Genomic DNA, 11,069 nt, shown 5'->3' with positions numbered 1-11,069 from the left:
TTACAGGGTGGCGGGCGGAGTTTTATTTTTTCCAATTTAAAATTGTCTGGGAGTCATATGCCGTCACCGGAAGAGCCATATATGGCTCGCGAGACAAAGGTTCCCAACCCCTGATTTAGATGTTCATTAATGATTGCCTTAGTGCTGCATTTATGTCATTGTTGAATGTGACAGGTTTCTAGCCGTCACTAGTAGGTTCTCCCTATAAGCACCACGGAATGAGCAGTCGGAGTGATATTTGGTAATCTATTTTATTATTCCGGACCGCAGACAGTGTCTGCTCAGCACTCCACCCCTGTCTTCAGTCCATCCAGCTCCTTTTGAAGACAAAGCCTCACAGATACACAACCACAGATTATCATCAGCTGGACTGATTACCCATCAGACCAGCTGATGACAATCAGACACCGTTCCCTGAACCACACCCCCGCTCCACCCACTCTGCAGCCAAGCCTAAACACACCCCGCTGCCACATACCTCCACCGCCCGACTTAGGCCGGGGCAACATCCGTCCTAACCTCCTCCCCCCCCCCCCCCCCCATGAGAGCGGGAGAGGAAGTCAGCCACAACCATCTGCGTCCCCGGCCTATGGATCACCTTGAAATTAAAAGGCTGTAAAGCCAGATACCACCGAGTGATTCGGGCGTTGGTATCTTTCATGCGGTGGAGCCATTGGAGCGGGGTGTGGTCCGACCAGAGCGTGAATGAGCGTCCCAGGAGGTAGTAGCGCAGGGATTCGACCGCCCACTGGATGGCCAGGCACTCCTTCTCCACCGTGCTGTACCTGCCCTCCCTCTCCGACAGCTTGCGGCTGATGTACAGCACGGGGCGGTCAACCCCCTCTACCTGCTGAGACAAAACGGCCCCCAGCCGTCTGTTCGACGCATCAGTCTGCAGAGTAAAAGGGAGAGAGAAGTTAGGTGTGTGAAGGAGTGGTTCCCCACAGAGAGCTTGCTTTACCTCCTCAAACACCAACTGGCATCGCTCCGTCCACTGGACCGGATCTGAGGCACCTTTCCGGGTCAGTCGAGGGGCTGGTCAGCTCTGCAAAGTTCGGGATGAACCGCCTGTAATAGCCCGCCAGCCCCAAAAACTGCCTCGCCTCTTTTTTAGTCTTGGGCCGCGGGCAGGCTGCGATGGCGGCGGTCTTGTCCACCTGAGGGCGCACCTGCCCGGCGCCCAAGTGGTACCCCAGATACCGTACCTCCCTCCGTCCAACTGCACACTTCCCGGGTTGGCCGTAGCCCCGCCTGCCTCAGGGACTCCAGCACCGCGCCACCCGCTGCACATGCTCCGCCCAGGTGGTGCTGTGTATGATCACATCATCCAAGTAGGCGGCAGCATATGCAGCGTGCGGACGCAGCACCCTGTCCATAAGGCGTTGAAAGGTGGCTGGGGCCCCGAACAACCCAAAGGGAAGCGTGGTGAATTGGTATAACCCAAACGGAGTGGAGAAGGCCGTTTTTTCCTTAGACTCTGGCGACAGAGGAATCTGCCAGTAGCCCTTGGTTAAATCCAGTGTCGTAAAGAAACGCGCAGTGCCCAGTCCGTCCAGGAGCTCGTCGACCCGGGGCATTGGGTAAGCATCGAACCGTGACACATCGTTCACCCTGCGATAGTCCACGCAGAACCGTATAGACCCATCCTTCTTGACCACAAGAACAATGGGGCTACACCAGACACTGTGGGACTCTTCTATTACCCCCATCTCCAGCATTGCAGCCAATTCCCGCTGAACCACCTTTCTCTTGTGTTCAGGTAACCTGTAGGGTCGTGACCGCATTGTCACGCCCGGGGGAGTCTCAATCTCGTGCGTCCTGGAAGGAGAGAGAACACATCAGCAAACTGCTTTTGCAACCGGGCAATGTGTTTTCTGGGTCCCGGAGAGACGGTCTTCACAAAGGAGCGAGGCCGGATTGGTGGATTTTGGGACCTCAGGCCCCAGCTCCTCTCTCTCAGATACCGAGGACACCAGAGAAACAGACTCCGCCTCCCTCCATGCTTTTAGGAGGTTGAGGTGGTAAATCTGTGTAGCTCCGCCCCTATCAGAACGCACCACCTCATAGTCGACATCCCCCACTCGCCGTGTGACCACAAAGGGCCCTTGCCACTTGGCGAGGAGTTTAGAGCTGGAAGAAGGAAGCAGTACAAGTACCTTCTCTCCCGGTGTGAATTGTCTCAGCCTGGCACCTCTGTTGTACAGCCGCTGCAGACGCTCCTAGGCCTGGAGCAAATTCTCACGTGACAGCTGACCCAGTGTGTGGAGCTTTGCTCGCAGGTCCAGGACGTGTTGGATCTCGTTTTTACTGGTGCTCAGCCCCTCCTCCCAGTTTTCTTTAATGAGGTCGAGCACCCCCCATGGAGTCGCCTCGCGAAACCTCCGCCGGTGATCCTCCGGAGTCAGACCCAGCCGATCCATCACTGCCTTTCGCACGTCCACGTAACTGTGGCGTGCTGCTGGGGGGAGCCCCAGGGCCGCATTCTGTGCCTCCCTGGTGAGCAGGGGCAGGAGGCGAATCGCCCACTCCCCCGCTGGCCAGCCGCATGCCTCCGCCACCATCTCAAAAGTCTCCAGGAACGACTGCGCGTCGTCCCCCGCCGTCATTTTTTTGAGCGCCACCCCTGCCATGGGGGAAGGGATAGGTGTGGCCGCAGCAGTCTGGGCGGCGAGCAGTTCCAGGGCGCTCCTCTGCTCCTCTGCCTGGGCCAGGAGCTTCCCCAGTGTCTGCCGGCCTGCCTCCGCCTGGTCCTGCAGCATTGCTGCCATCCGCCCCAGCATCTGCCCCAGCTGAATCCATGGCTGGGTTGGCTGATCTGGGTGCTGCTGGATGCTTTCCATGTGCCGTACGTGATGGCTGCTGTGTTGCGAGCTCCCGGATTTTGTAGTAGTTTTTTGTTATTTATTCTTCTTATTGCGACTATTTTTGCACAAAACGTTAGCAGCCAGTTAACGTACGACAGATGCACACTTCTGGAGATTGGATCGGCAGTTGCTCGCCGCCTACCAGAATTTTTCAACTCTTACTCGGACGTCCCGCCAGGAACAGTAGCGGAACTATCTCCGTCCATTTTAGGCGCGATCTCACGCAAAGCCGCCGACGGAGGGGAAGCGAGCTGGCGTGCTGGTTAGGCTGAGACGTCGAGCCAATCGACCCCACTACCCACCATTTTACTGGCAAATGTACAGTCTTTGGACAATAAGCTATGCGAGCTACAGGCTCGTATTCAATTCCACCGGAAACTAAGGACAACTGCATCATCTGCCTTACGGAGACATGGATGTCGGAGGAGGTTACCGACTCAGCCATCGAGCCGGCAGGATTTTCCGTCCACCGTGGACAGAACAAAGACTCTCTCTGGTAAAGATCGTGGAGGGGTATGTCTCATGATAAACAGATCTTGGTGCAACCAAAGTCATGTACATACTCTCAAGTCGTTCTGTTCCCCGGACCTGGAGTACCTAATGCTCATGTGTCGACCATTCTGGCTACCGGGGGAGTTTACAGCAGTCACCGTAACTGCTGTGTACATTCCGCCTCAAGCTAACACGGACATAGCGCTGAAGGAACTCTACGGGGCGATCAGCGAGCAGGAGTCGGCACACCCAGAGGCTGCTTTCATTGTGGCGGGGGACTTCAACAAAGCGAACCTGAAGAAAGTTCTCCAAGTTCTACCAACACATAACAAGCAACACGCGGGGGGAGCGGATTCTCGACCACTGCTACACTCCCTTCCGGGATGGATACAAAGCCCTCCTCCGCCCACCGCTCGGCAAATCGGACCACCGCTCCATCCAACTACTCCCGCCTACAGGCAGAGGCTAAAGCAGCAACCAATCGCTGTGAAGGAAGTGCAACGCTGGTCGGACCAATCGGAGTCTATGCTACAGGACTGTTTTGAACGTGCTGACTGGGATGTGTTCAGGGTCGCCGGACAACAACGCCAGTGAGTACGCGTCCTCAGTCACCGGGTTCATCAAGAAATGCATAGATGACGTTGTTCCTACCAAGTCGGTTCGGATTTATCCCAACCAGAAACCGTGGATAAATGGCGATGTTCGCGCTGCACTCCGACGCGTAACACCGCCTTTGACTCGGGAATATGGCGGAATACAAAGAGCCCGCTACGACCTCCGTAAGACCATCGGCTCTGCCAAGCGGGAGTTCAGGAACAAGGTGGAGGAAAAGCTCAAGAGCCATGACGTGAGAGGTGTGTGGAAGGGGCTACAGACAATCACGGACTTCAGAGGAGAACCAGCGGTGAATAGCCCTCCTCTACCTCCCTCCCAGGCGAGCTAAATACATTCTTTGCACGGTTCGACGTGAGCGGCAGCCCGCCGAAGGCAGCGCCGCCGAGGAGACCAGCCTGCTGATCATCTCAGAGGCTGACGTGCGCAGAGCCTTCAAGCGGGTGGACATCCGGAAGGCGGCAGGTCCCGACCACATCCCGGGGCGCGCCCTCAGAGCATGTGCAGACCAGTTGGCAGGAGTCTTCGCAGACATCTTCAACCTCTCCCTGTCCCAGGCTGTTGTTCCTGAGAGCTTCAAGATGTCCACCATTGTGCCTGTCCCCAAACACCCCAAGGTAACCTGCCTGAATGACTGGAGACCCGTAGCCCTCACCTCGATTGTCAGTAAATGCTTCGAGAGGTTGGTCAAGGACTTCATTTGTTCCATGTTGCCTGCCACGCTGGACCCATGGCAATTTGCATATCGTCAAAACAGATCCACCGACGACGCAATTGCCATGGCACTTCACACCGCCCTTTCCCACCTGGAGGAGGAACTGTTGTGTGCGAATGCTGGTTGTGGACTACAGCTCAGCGTTCAACACTATTGTTCCCGCCAAGCTTGACACCAAGCTCAGAGGTCTAGGCCTGCACTCTACCATGTGCAGCTGGATACTGGACTTCCTGTCGGGCCGCCAGGTGGTGAGGATGGGCAGTACCACCTCAGAGCCGCTGACCCTCAACACGGGAGCCCCTCAGGGATGCGTGTTGAGCCCTCTCCTCTACTCCCTGTACACCCACGACTGCACGGCCATGCACAGCTCCAACGTCATCATCAAGTTTGCTGACGACACAACAGTGTTGGGGCTGATCACCGACGACGACGAGACAGCCTACAGGGAGGAGGTTGGATCACTGGTACAGTGGTGCCAGGAGAACAGCCTCGTCCTCAACGTCAAGAAGACCAAGGAGCTGATCGTGGACTACAGGAAGCGGAGAGGAGAGCACACCCCCATCTCCATAGACGGAGTTGCAGTAGAGAGGGTCAGCAGCTTCAAGTTCCTCGGCGTGCACATCTCCGAGGACCACGCACACCACTCACGTGGTGAAAAGGGCCCAACAACGCCTGTATTTCCTTAGGCGACTGAGGAAATTCAACATGGCCCCCCGCATCCTCAGATCATTCTACACCAGTACCATCGAGAGTGTTCTGACAGGTTGCATCACCGTCTGGTACGGGAACTGCACCGCCCTGGAGCGTAGGGCACTACAGAGGGTGGTGCGGTCGGCACAGTACATCGTTGGAGGTGAGCTTCCCTCCATCCTGGACATATACACCAGGCGGTGCGTGGCCAGGGCCAAACGGATGATGAAAGACAATAACCACCCCGGCCACAAACTGTTCACCCTTCTACCGTCATGCAGGCGATACCGCAGTATCAAGTGCCGCACAAACAGACTGAGGACAGCTTCTTCAGTCAGGCCATCAGGCTGCTGAACAAGGACTGAGACCCTCATTAACGTCATTAATATCTATGGCCATGGTGTATATTTTATTACATTGTTTTATATATATATATATTGTATATATATATTGTATGTATATACATATATATATATATTGTCTCAAAAAAGTGTATATTTTATTACATTGTTTTATATATATATATTGTCATGATGTATATTCTATTACATTGTTTTATATATATATTGTTAATACTTTCTTCTTTTTTGTGTGTGGATATTGTATAGTTTATTCTCATTCTTATTCTTTTTTTAGTCTGCTACTGCTGTCGGGTGTTTTGCACATAAGAATTTCACAAACCGATTATACTTGTATAAAAGGGGATGTGACAATAAAAAACTTGAAACTTGAAACTTGATGTGCTTTGTTTTTAAAAAAAAGGGCTCCACGTTTGGCTCCAGTGTGACAAGTGTGTAGCCATCACTAGTAGGTTCCCCCCCCTAAGCACCAATAAGGGATAAGCAGCCAGAGGGATATTCAATCATAAAGTTTATTCCGAGCGCAGACTGTGTCTCTGCTTTCCACGCTCCTGATCTTCTGTCTGTCCAGCTCCTTTATGGAGACAGCCTCAGATACACAAACATAGACCGTCATCAGCTGGACTGATTACCAATCTGATTACCAATCAGTCCAGCTGATGACAATCAGACACCGTTCCCTGAACCACACCCCCGCTCCACCCACTCTGCAGCCGAGCCTAAACACACCCCGCTGCCACAGTTAGCGTTCGATGTCAGCAGAAATATTGCTCTAGTCCCTCCTTTCCGAGAAACTGAGGTTGAAGCCTACTTCAGCGCATTTGAGCGTATTGCCACCACCCTGCATTGGCCCAAGGAGGCCTGGTCTCTACTGCTACAATGCAAGTTGGTTGGGAAGGCACAGGAGGTGTGTGCAGCGCTCTCTATTGAAGACAGTCTACGGTATGACCAGGTAAAAAATGCGATACTTAGGACTTATGAGCTGGTGCCGGAAGCCTATCGACAACGGTTTCGTAGTCTGAGGAAATCTCCCCCTCAAACCTTTGTTGAGTTTGCGAGAGAAAAGGTGATGCTATTTGACAGATGGTGCCTAGCCAGCAAAGTCACGGATTTTAGCTCACTCCGGGAATTGATTTTGTTGGAGGAGTTTAGGAACTGTGTTCCAGAGCGGGTCATGGTGTACCTAAACGAACAGAAAGCCACAACTGTGCAGGAAGCTGCTGTCCTTGCGGAGGAGTTTGCATTGACCCACAATAGCGTATTCGTGGGGAAGCGGGAAATGGCTACCCATGATAATAGCCCAAGAAATGCTGACTCGTTTTTCCCACCTTTCCCGCGTTCACAAGGGCCCTTCGCGAACCCAAAGTCAGAGAAGCAGTGCTTCTATTGCCACAACACTGGTCACGTCATTGCTGAATGCCTTACACTCAAGCGCAAACAGCAGCCTCAACCAGTAATGCCAGCCAAGGGTATTGGTTTAATCAAAACGATTACTCTTCCTGACTCTCCAGGAACAATTGGTACTTCTGAAGAACGGGATGAATGTTTTAAACCATTTATTTTTACTGGATGTGTTTCATTGACAGGAGTGGAGGAAGACCAGCGACCGGTGAAGATCTTGAGAGACACTGGTGGTTCACAGTCTTTCATTCTCGCTGACCTCCTGCCTTTCAGCACTGGGACCTCTTGTGAAGCTAGTGCAATAGTACGGGGCATTGAGATGGGTTACATACCTGCCTCGCTACATCGGGTGCATGTTAGGACAACATTAATTTCTGGGGTTTTTGATGTTGCTGTGCGCTACTCCTTCCCTATTCCAGGGGTTGAGTTCATTATGGGCAATGATATAGCAGGGGAAAAGGTACTGCCTAGTGTTGAGGTAGTGAATATGCCCATCACTAATCCAGAGAAGGTTGACGTAGTGAAAAGTTATCCCGATGTGTTTTGTGCCAGTGTCCTCACCAGGGGCCTCATTTATAAAGGGATTTACGCAAGAAAAAATGGCGTACGCCGTTTCTACGCAAGGTTTGCGATTTATAAAATACTAACTTGACTGGAAAAGGTGCGGTCCTCCACGCAAACTCGAACCCATGCGTACGCACTAAGCACAACAACAGGAGAGACGAGAAACTGCGACACCGTTGGCAGAAGGAAGAATGGAGAGAAATATGTGGAAATAATACCATCAATATGTTACTCATTTATCATATGAAGGACTACTTTTCAAACATTGATTAAAGCCAATCTTAAAATGATTAAACAAACTTCTGTTGCGACTCCTCAGTGCACACAGACACATAACTTGGAGAAATAAATAAATACGGATATGTTATTTAAAACCACCTCGAATATGTTGTGTTAATGTTATGAAATGTATTCTCATAAATGATGCGGTAAGCAGGAGGACAGAATTACGTCTATACTGATATATCATGTGCGTCTGAGGACGGGCACACCTCGGTGTGCAACTATATACGTTCTGTGATTAAAAAAGCTTCATGGTCTAAAATCAATTATCGATAATAACTTCTAACAGTAGCAGGCTAAAACAAGGGTTAACACAGATTCAGCTTTAGGTGCCTTACATATAGAGTGAAAAGGAAGCCATATAACTATTAATATTCCTTATGATTAGGACGAATCTCTGTCTTATTATGGCTAGCAAATGGACCAGTCAATAAAAGCAGGGTCATTTCACCACCTGTACCTTATCATATACAATCAGGTGGCCGGGTGTGTATAAAAAGACGTGCCACAATGCGTAATGACGCACAATGGCTGATTTGGCACTATTAGAGGACTTGGCAAATGGAAGAGTGCGGAGGGTGTGTAATTTCAGAGACCGGCAAGATTTGCTGGCCAATGATGATGAGTGGCTCATGAGCCGGTTCCGACTTCCAAGAGCCGTTTTACTAGAGCTGTGTGCTGTGTTGGGTCCGGAGTTAGAGGAGCACCCGAAGGAACCGAGCCGTGCCGGTTCCAATCCAAGTATTGACAACACTTGGATTTCTGGCAACCGGCACGTTTCAGAGCAGATGGCGGCGCTGTAGCAACACTGAGAGAAGAAGGGAAGACGGATTCTGAGAGCTCACCTGTCTCTCCAAAGATGGAGCTAAACCTGCGCTGTGACTGTGTGGACTGTCATTGCCCACGTGAGCGTTGAAGTCTCCCAGGAGAACTATGGAGTCGGCAGGCGGTGCCCTCTCCAGGACCCCTCCCACCGACTCCAAGAAGGCCGGATACTCTGAACTGCGGTTTGGTGCATAAGCACAAACCACAGTCAGAGCTTTACTCCCCGCAACCCATAGGCGCAGGGAGGCGACCCTCTCGTTCTCCGGGGCAAACTCCAACACGGCAGCGCTCAGCCGGGGCTTGTGAGTATCCCACTCCCGCCCGGCGCCTCTCACCCTGGGCAACTCCAGAAAAGAAGAGAGTCCAACCCTTCTCCAGGAGCTTGGTTCCAGAGCCAACGCTGTGCATGGAGGTGAGCCCAACTAGATCTAGTTGGTACTGCTCCACCTCCCGCACCAGCTCCGGCTCCTTCCCCGCTAGCGAGGTGACGTATCCACGTCCCTAGAGCTAGTCTATGTCGCCGGCGATCGGCTCGCCCAGGTCCCCTGCCCAGCCTGCCGCCCGGTCTACATAGCACCCGACCCCGATGATTGTCCCTGCGGGTGGTGGGTCCACAGGGTTGCTGCTCGATGTCGTTTCTTCGGGCTGAGCCCGACCGGGCCCCATAGGCAGGCCCGGCCACCAGACGCTCGCCGACGAGCTCCCCTCCTGGGTCTGGCTCCGGGAGGGTGCCCCGGTTTCCCTTGTCCGGGCGAGGTAGCTGAAGCGCGAGTGCTGCTTTTCATCAGGGTTTTTGAACCGCTCTTAGTCTGGACTCTCACCCGAGACCTGTTTGCCTTGGGAGACCCTACCAGGGGCTAATGCCCCGGACAACATAGCTCCCGGGATCACTGAGCCTCTCAAACTCCTCCACCACGTTAAGGTGGCGATTCACTCAAGAAGTCACTTAGATTATCCATCCTGTGAGCATGTATTGCAAGGAAAGTTATTGGATGATATCATCATACATAATCATATATACAAAACAAGAGTCTTGGGCTCCAGATGAGTTATTTTGTGAGAGAAGTGGCATTGTAACTTTGCATTTGTACAGTTTTTTTTTCAAATCTGTGACACCACTACTGTGTTCTGCAATGCAACATGGCTAATATTTATATAAATGTGAAAGACATTGAATCATACAGGTTGTATACTGTAAATGTAGCTTATATAAAAGGCGAGTCACTAAATATTTTTTTGAGGTCTGAGGCACTCGCTCTAAGTTTCAGGACAGACTGCTGCTGTAACTGCAGTGAAGTCTTGGTCAAATACATTTTTCTTAATCTTGGTGCATGCCAACATTTGGAAATGCAATCATACGGTGTAGTATGACCTATGAAGTACCCTATGTATAGTGTAAGTGTAGTTTTGTCAGGATAACTTTCACCTTTCAATTAAAAAACAACATGAACCATCCGCTCGTAAACCTCTCTTTTTCATTACTAAGGAAGCGCTTTATATAAAAAATATATTCATTAAAAAGAATACATGCAAAAGAGGATGAGAACTGAAGACTATTTTAAACATAACAGTAACGTTTACCTCAAAGTCGATACATAAACGTAGTAATATATTGCCGGACACAAACTTAAAATGTCAATACAATACCAAATCACTGACATCAAAACACAGAGTTGCGTTTCATGTTTCGTGTAGGCTACCTGCGTGCAGGTACCGGAGGCAGAGAGAGGGGCTGCCGTCTCAGCCGGTAGCTGAGTTTACAATAATTTGCCATTTTTTAAGATACAAACTGTTAGCTGAACAGGTAGGCCACATACAGACAGCTTTAGCTTATTTGACAACGATTTGCTGCTAGCTTAACCAGCGCTGTGGCGAAAGCGCTGTGGTGAAGTACAATTTACCGAGACATCAGGTCAAAATAGCGGAAAATAACGCTATTCTACAAGTTGTTGAGCGGCCGTTCGCCTCTCATTGGCTTTTACCTGCGAAGGTTGTATTGCAGGTACAGTGACAAGGTAGTTGCTGTTAGCTCAAACCTTATCTTTACTTCACCTGGTTCACTGTTTCTTCAACACAGCTTCCCTGCTCTGCTTTGTTACGCCCCACCCTCAGTCAGTATCTAAGTCGAAATAATGAGATAGTATCTCATAATTATGAGATAGTAAGTCGAAATAATGAGATAGTATCTCATAATTATGAGATAGTGAAGTCATAATTATGAGATAGTAAGTCATAATTATGAGATAGTAAGTCGAAATAATGAGA

The sequence above is a fragment of the Pseudoliparis swirei genome, chromosome 19, assembly GCF_029220125.1.
Source record: "Pseudoliparis swirei isolate HS2019 ecotype Mariana Trench chromosome 19, NWPU_hadal_v1, whole genome shotgun sequence".
Classification (NCBI taxonomy): domain Eukaryota; kingdom Metazoa; phylum Chordata; class Actinopteri; order Perciformes; family Liparidae; genus Pseudoliparis; species Pseudoliparis swirei.
The sequence above is the reverse complement of the archived record's forward strand: the minus strand, read 5'-3'. Positions refer to the sequence as shown.